The 6,927-nt window shown below is 38.5% G+C and overlaps 1 protein-coding gene across 1 annotated transcript in view; it reads right to left on the bottom strand.

Moving 5' to 3' along the window:
- CBLB (Cbl proto-oncogene B, E3 ubiquitin protein ligase) overlaps positions 1-6,927 on the bottom strand; it is a 326,116-nt gene that overhangs the window by 195,705 nt on the left and 123,484 nt on the right. The window lies entirely within an intron of this gene.

Here is a 6,927-nt window from a genome sequence, read left to right as displayed (position 1 = left end):
AAGTCAGGTCATAGATATTAAACTGCCTTTTCATTCATGCTTATCTGTTTACTAGGTCAGGCCCACCATCTACCCACACTGCTCAAGAATGTGAAGCTGGGCCTATCAAATTACAATTCCACTGGGGAAGACTGGAGATGGAGGCAGGTTGAGAAAGTAAAATCCTTTCAGTAAAATGTATCAAAAGGCATTATTTAATGACTAGAAAAACTTTTACTTTTATCCAAGTTTTAAAGCTTTTGTTGAAGAATATTTCCATTTTGAAAATAATGATTACATTTCAGAGTGCTTTTTTTCCTTGTGTTCTTGGTAGATTTAACAAAATAAGAAGGAAAGCAAAGAAAACAATAGTACACAGAGAAGAATGCCCCAGAAGCCTGTCTTCGAAGCAGATGTTCTACTTTGGCTGACTCTTAGCCCCTGGTGCATTACCATTTTAAATAGACTTGAAGATCACATTGTCGACACACTTCTGAAAAGATATGTTTCCATTTCAAAATACCACAGTAATTCCCTCACTTCCAGAAATGGTGCAGCAGATGTACCAAAGAAGGATAGTGAAGTATAACCTTTTACCAGATCTAAAATAGAATACTGGCATAATAAGGTCCAATCTAAAACATATTATATAGTATTAAAAATACAGTGACTGTAGCAATGAGCTCCAGTATGTCAGAGATGATGAGGACGGTGCAGGATAGGACAGAGTTCAGATCTATTGTTCATAGGGTCACTATGAGTCATACTCAACTCGATGGCACTTAACAACAATACAAATACACAAGCAAGGAAGTAGGTAATTTCCTGGCAAGACTCTGATGAAACTCTCAGGAATAAGTCCAGTTTGATTCCACTAGATACACTGTAATCTGTTTACTGAATACGGACCATGGTGAAGTAGTAGTTGTTGTATCAAAACCTTATGTTTCCCAGCTGTCTTATGACACACATGCGATATGGTACTACCGTAGAGGCATGGCTGCGAATAGCATTGTACAACCTAATGGTTGATATCTGATCCTAATGAATTTCAAGTATGTTAGTTGACAGATTTTTATTTGGATCCTATTAATATCTATCATTTATTCATTTATTGCTGTTCTTTCCATGTCATTTTGAGCTGTTGATGATTCAACCCTGGACTAGATTGAGATCATTGCATTCTACAGGCTTACACTCACTGATTTTTCAGATCACTGAGTCTTTTTCTTAGTCTTTCATCTTGGTGTGAAACGTTCTGTTAAAATAAGATAAGCATCATAGTAACACACTTAAGGTTCAGTGCTAAATGGTTGATAGCTGTGTTTGAAGTACATCTACCATGAATCAAGTTCAGTTCTCCCCATTTTTAGAAGGCAAAAATTCTACAACTTAACTATCACTGCCTCCATTTTACCTATAATTATAGCTTGCATGCTACAAAAACAAAACAACTACCACCATCAAGCTGATTCCAACTAAGAGCAACCCCCCCACCAAGTTTCTAAAGGTGTAAATCTTCATGGGAGGAGAATGCTCGTCTTTCTCCTAGGTAGCAACAGATGAATTCATACCACTGGCCTTTTGTTAGCAGTCAAAACCAAACACAGGGAATAATAAATGACATTTTATTCATTGTGAATAGTATTTTAACATTGAGGCCTAAGGCAGCTAGCTGCTAACCAAAAGGTCATGGTGGTGGTGGTTATGTGCCGTCACATCAGACCCAGCCCACCCATGACCTTCCAGTGAGTTTTCAGAGGCAGTAAATCACACAAGAGGAGACTGCCCATCTTCTCCCACAGAGCAGCTGGTGGATTTAAACCATGTGCCTTTGGGAATGCATGCAGCTTCATATCATCAGGGAGCTCTATTCCACCAGCTGATCCACAGAGGGATGATGCAGCTTTTCCCCATAAAATTCGGCAGCCCTGGAAATCCTTTTTAGCTACTCCATCCTGTAGATTCACTATCAACTCAAGGGCAATGGATTTCAGGATGGGAACTTTGGGGGAAAGAATAAAAACATCTAAAATGGCTATATCAGAGCTTGTTAAAAATACAAGATTTCCATTTCAGTACCATCCACAGAGTGCTGAATCAGTATCAGAATATGCAGGTGATTTTTAGGTACTTTTACACATCTGACCAGCACTTGTTTAGCAGGAACCTTGAAACAACCTGTATTTGTTATTTTTCTGACTTTAGGTAAAACCGCACTGAAAGCATCCCCAAACACTTCTTTAAAGATTTATGACAGATTCCACTGTGTATCTCTCAGCCTCTCTCCTTACACTGCCAATTTGCTGGGAGTTGGTAAATGTCATCACTAGACTGGACCTCCACTGTTTTGTAGTGACTGAGTCTCTCCTTTAGAACAAACTTCAAAAGCAACTATGGTGCCACTGTTGCAGAATGAGGCTGACATCGGGGTGGGGGTAAGACTGAGAAAAACTGGATGAAATATGTTTATGGCATTGAAGTCTATGGGGGAGAGAATAGTCTAAAAGTATTCTATTTTAGGGCATTATGTTTATCGTAGGAGTACGCAGTGAGGGTTGCAGAGTGGATTATATTTGGGGTTGGGGGGAGGGTTGGGGGAGGTGCGGGCAGGGGATTGTGTACCAGTGGGGAAGTTTTTATTTTGCTTTTCAAGGAGTGGGGGGGTGGGGGGAAGAGGTGTAAGTGGGGGGCGGGGGGTTGGGCAGGGAGAAGGGTGCAACAATGAATGAATGGAATTCCCAAATCTCTGTAAATGTTCACTGAAATGAAAAACAAATTAAAATAAAACAAGGGAACTACTTCTTTGCAAACCAGTAAAAAAAAAAAAAAAAAAGCAACTACTTAATCAGTCTTGTATTGGAGTTTTTAGCTCAATAACCCCAGTGAACACAGCATTTTTCCTTGACTGTTTTATCTGGGGACAGTGCGTCTGTCCTTTTCACATTTGTAAGATATCAGCATCAGCTTGATAACGCCATCATTAAAACACCCCGTATCAACGCAGTTTTATGCTGGTGGTTGCTGTTAAGTGCCTTCAAGTGGATTACACTCACAGTGACCCCATGAAAAATCAATCTAAACCCTTTCCTCACCTGCCCATCCTCATCATCTCTGGTATACTTCAGGCACTGCTTAAGCTGGTAGAAGAACTAAACAATTCTAACTGGTTAACAAATTATAAAAAGTCAGAAAGAGAGCTGCTGTTTTCTTCAACTGCAGGAAACAGAAACTGACCACACATTTCCCTAACTCAGTTTAAGGGTGTCTTACCTACGACTTACTTGAATATGTAGAAAATTAGCTTTCCTTTCAATAATTTCCCTCAATATCATTTACGCCTAGGATTTCAAAATTCAAACAATCTATCTGCTTTGATTAATTAGCAAAGGAATATTTAAAAAATATTAAAACAAAAGACTTGCCATCCAGATAATAAAAAATACCGTCTCTAAATGCCACTGAAATGCTCTCCTAGAACATATTTTTTCCTCATTGCTATGTATCTCCACATAATTTAATAATTAAAGAATAATCAGTGCCACCCAATCTATCCCACCAGCATAAATATCCTTGGAAAATGTCAGTCAAGCCTGGCTACTTAATTTTATTAAGAGAATTAAAGAGGGGAAGATCTTGGCACTGCCAGTGAAGGAGTGATGAACGAAATACCACAGGCTGGAACACAGCCAGTAAGCAAAGCAGTTTGAAAGGAGAAGCTGCAGAATTCTAAGGGTAATGCTGTTTCATTCTGGCACCTGGAAGAAGAAAAGTAAAAGGCCAAAAGAGACCCTGTTGGCAGAGAATTTAAGCATGCCCAGCGCTCTATGATAGACCAGACTACAGCAATAAATCAAGGATAAAATTAATGAAGGACCTCGGAAAGAACGAGATGCAAAGAAGAAAGCCTTTTAAACTTTTGTTTTTAAGTTGGTGAAGGAAAGTATCCTACTACTCACTGTTTCCCCAATGTTTTCATTTAAAAGAACTTAAAATTGTTAATAGAGAAGACTAACAAAGAACTCTTATTTACCTCACCTATAAAGTGATCATTATGGGTTTGATTATGCCCTTCAAAAATGGTATACTTAAGTCCTAAACTATGGTATCTGTAACACAATGGTTTTAATTAGAAATATGATGTTTGTAGATGTAGTTATTCATGATTAGGTCATATGGGATTAAGGGGAATCCTAAATCCCACTGGAATTTATATAAGAGTGGGAAAACAGGCACAGAATCAGGTACACAGAGGAAAAATACCATTATGACAACAATGACACAGACGAAAGTGATTCATCCTCAAGCTAAAGCATGCCAAGGACTGTTGGTAATATTCTGAAGCAAGAGTGATACATCTAGAGCATCTATGATGGAACTTATTTGGTTGATGTAATAATTTCAGACTTACAGCCTCCTGAACTGTCAAAGTTTCTGTACTATAAGCCAAGGAGGTCTGAATGACAACTGGTTAGGAGTGGGCTGCCAACCCAAAGGTTCACGTTTTTAATCCACTGACTGTACCACAGGAGAAAGGTGACCAATTTCTTCCCATGCAGTTCACTGTCTCTGAAAACCCACTGAAGGGTTAGCTATAAGTTGGCTCTAACTCAACCGTACATAACAACAACAGCAGCCGAGTGGGCAGGGAGTTGAGCTGCCAAACCACTGTTAAATAGTTCAAATGAACCAGCTGTTCTATGGGGAAAAGATGGGCAATCTTTTCTTGTGTAACTTAAAGCCTCTAGACGGTCAGCTATTGAGTTAGTACTGACTCAATGACAATGAATTTGAGCTTGTTCTGTTATTTGTTTCTGAAAATTTGCTATGATAGTTGTGGGAAACTAATATAATCATGAAGACAAAATCAATCATGCACTTGACATTAAATGACATTTTTAGACCAAAAAACCCCACTATGGACACAATCTTAATAGATGGAAAATCGTTAGAAATTAATAACATAATGAAAAATATACCATAATGCCAGTTATAACTTCTGTTCAAATCCACAGACTAGTATTAAGAACTACTGTTGCAAGCAATTTTCAGAATCACGCACAGTGTAGATACTCCACTCTGCAGTGCCTCTAAATGCTTCTAATCACAGCTAAAGGAGTTTAGCTAGGTGCACACTACAAGATTTGAAAAAGAAATGACGAAAAAGGGAAAAGAAGTTTATCACAAAATAAATTAAGTAAGGACTAGTCATTATACATATATGACTTATTGGCTCATTTTCCCCAATTCTGGACCTGACTTGCAAACACAAATTGTATTAAAGAAAGACTCTGAGGATGAAGAAGGGACAATTAAGACAAATCTAGCCAACACTAAAAATAAGACCAGAGACAATGGTTCACAGTTAGTATTTTGCCTCAACTGAAAGTTGAATAAAAAGCACAAAGACATATTTGGGCATAGAATTATAACATTTCAAACTATTTTAATAGTAAGTGCTTCAATCATACAAAGAAATTTCAAATATTACTATTAAACTTTTTGGCAACTGTAAGTACGTGATGGAAGATGATAGAACCAACCTGATTGATGTGATAATTATTATTTTAGTATGGCTGTATGAGATATCATAAGATCAAGCCATTGATGCTAACTGAAAAACCCAAATTAACGGAGAACTTCCAGTAATTTTTAATAATTTTTACTATGTTGTTATGTGCTGCCGAGCTGCTCGCGACTCATAGAGACCCTATGTACAACAGCCCTAAACCCTGCTCCATCTTGTGCCAATCTTATTGACTCTGACACACCTATCCCCATTACCACAGTAATGGAATCAATCCATATCATCGAGGGTCTTCCTCTACTGTGCTTTTCCTCCACCCTCCCAAGTATGAAGTCCCTCTTTAAGGACTGGTCCCTCCTTGCAACATGCCGAGAGTATGTCAGATGAAGCTTCAGAATCCTTGCTTCCAAGGAGTAGTCTGGCTTCACCCTCTCCAGGATGAATTTGTTTGTTCTCCTAGGAATCCATGGTATATTCAATACTCTTCTCCAACACCACAGGTCAAAGGCATCAACTCTCCTTCTATCATCCCTAGTCATTGTTCAGCTCTCTGATGCATAGCAAGTAATTGCAAAGACCATGACCTGAATGAGGCATACCTTAAGTGTCCAGACTGACATCACTGCTCCTCAGTGCTTTGGAGAGGTATCTGACAGCAGACTTTCCCAAAGCAATTTGTCTTTTAATATTCTGGCTGCTGGTATCAAGAGTGTTGGTTGTAGAGCCAAGCAAACTAAAGCTGTCAACAATCTCAATCTCTTCATCATTCATAATGATGCTGCCAATCGGCCCAGTGGTGAGAATCTTTGTCTTCTTGACATTGAGCCTCAATCCATATTGAAGGCTGCAGTCCTTGAACCTCCAGAGCAGGCGTTTCAGGTTCTCTTCAGTTTCAGCAAGCAGGGTTGTATCATCTGCATAATGCAGACTGTTGATGAGTCTACCTCTAATCCTGATGCCACATTTCTCCTTGTATAGCCCAGCCTCCTGTTCTGTATATATACTTAAAAGATATGGAGATAGGACTCAACCTTTGCGCACACCCTTTTCAATTTTGAACCATGTAGTGTCTCTTTACTCTGTTTTGATGACTGCCTTCTGGTCCAAGAACAGGTTTCACATAAGCACTATCAAGTGTTCTGGGATATACTCAAACCTTAACCTTAATAGGTAATATTGTCCTCTCATCCTGATCTCAAACTAGTAGATACTAAAAAATAAAAAAAGAATATTTTCGCAACGTTCTTTTAGGCTGTTTCAAAATAAACACAAAAGTAGAGGTGGATAGTAGAAGGGTACCCTTAGAAGGAATTTATTTATCTCTGTCTTCATATTTATAGATTCAAATGGATTGAGACCTTAATGTCAAAGATTCACTGCAGACTAAAATCATGTCTCTTTGAAACACTGTTGTTGCTGTT

The sequence above is a fragment of the Elephantulus edwardii genome, unplaced genomic scaffold, assembly GCF_000299155.1.
Source record: "Elephantulus edwardii isolate Elephantulus edwardi_28Jun2011 unplaced genomic scaffold, EleEdw1.0 scaffold00085, whole genome shotgun sequence".
Taxonomy (NCBI): Eukaryota; Metazoa; Chordata; class Mammalia; order Macroscelidea; family Macroscelididae; genus Elephantulus; species Elephantulus edwardii.
Note: the sequence above shows the minus strand (reverse complement) of the source record. Positions and strands in the feature narration are given on the sequence as shown.